Source organism: Thrips palmi, unplaced genomic scaffold, assembly GCF_012932325.1.
Source record: "Thrips palmi isolate BJ-2018 unplaced genomic scaffold, TpBJ-2018v1 HiC_scaffold_19, whole genome shotgun sequence".
NCBI lineage: Eukaryota > Metazoa > Arthropoda > Insecta > Thysanoptera > Thripidae > Thrips > Thrips palmi.
In genome coordinates this window covers 13,220,384-13,221,901 of record NW_023144628.1, presented here as the reverse complement: position 1 = coordinate 13,221,901, position 1,518 = coordinate 13,220,384, and positions in this window count along the sequence as shown.

Sequence of the window (1,518 nt, the reverse complement as noted above, 5' to 3'; positions counted from 1 at the left end):
ATTTCTCAAAGCTTGAGGGTCATTTTTACTCCTTAAGAATTTAAACAAGTGGACAAATTTTGGATGGAAAACTTCTAGCGGGGACTGAGTAGAGTGATTCCATGTCTAGGGAGCGCAAGACTTTTTTTTTGGTGTCACCGATCTGGAATGTGGACCAAAATTTTACCACATGTACCCCTTGGGTAGAGAAAGATGCCCACAAATTTTGAAGGTTCTAGGTCGACCCAGTCCGGAGCAGTGGGCCTTAGTGTGTTTTGCGACTTTTTGGTAAAAGTCAACTTTGAAGGTACAAACAGCGGGTGGAAACTCCTAGCGCGGCTGGGACATGGAGGTAGGAGAGGGTGCACGCAGTGCTGTGGGCATGGGCTCGGCGCGGTGTGACAACCGCATCGCGATTCCGCCCTGCACCCACCAACCCCCGCGCCCTAGCGCGCCAATCTGGCCAGCAACCCGACTCGTTTCACAAAGAGAAAAGGATATCTGTGGTAAATGTTGTGGTAAATGTGCGTTGGGGTGAAATTGATAGTTAAGTTCAAGAAGAACAGAGATAAAGGTTGTCTTCAGTTTATTTATTTACACAAGGGTAGGAGAAAATTTACAAACTTAACATACAATTATACCTTACTAATTTACTGTACAAATAATCTACTGACCTCTGAAGTGCGTAACCGTATTATTTAATGTGCGACACCTCTTTTTCCTGGTGAAAGCATTTAATTTGGAAACCTCTGAACAGACTCTAGTGACTAAATATTTCTTAATGACTAATTTTATCAGTTCTTCTCTATGAGAGCTCAGTGGATTACCATTGGCAACATGTTCATCCAGTGTGCTGAAAATATCACTAGATGGCCTTCGCCTTATGTTTATTTGGTGACGCAATAAGTTGATGGTGAACATGCGCTTCTCCCGCCTTGCTCCGCCTGAGTTCCCGCTCTGCTTCCAGACAGATTTTAGTGACATCAGAGGATGGGTACAGCAATCCCCCTTTGTCCTTGTTCATGATAAGAACGCACTTTGTCGTGGAACTGAACAATGCCTCAGCGCACCGCGCGCAGTGGGTCGCCACTGCGACCTCGCGACTGACAAAGCCCCCAATATATTCCACCACATCTTCAACAAACGGAGAAAGGGGCTCCAGTGGGCTGCTGAAATCGTGCTCGGCGATCAGATGGTCGTCGTCATCGCCATGCTCCTCAAGGGCAACATGTGATGCCCGAATCCGATTCCGAGCAGCGGCGGCAGAGGAAACATGCAAGGTACATGATGAGTCCTGCGGCATGCAATTGGCTCCTTTTCTACCCCCCAATCCGGCTTGAATCAAAATACGTTTGTACCCAGCAATAAAATGGGACACTGTTACAGCATTGTCCCGAGTACCCCTTGTTGCTCTAATTTGACTGAAAAAAATTTCATTGTGATCCTGAGAAAATTTGTATCCTAACAAAAATGCCATTTTGTTACTCTCTACCAACAAAACGTAAAGACCTTTAAATGTCTCAGTATTTACTAAAAAAA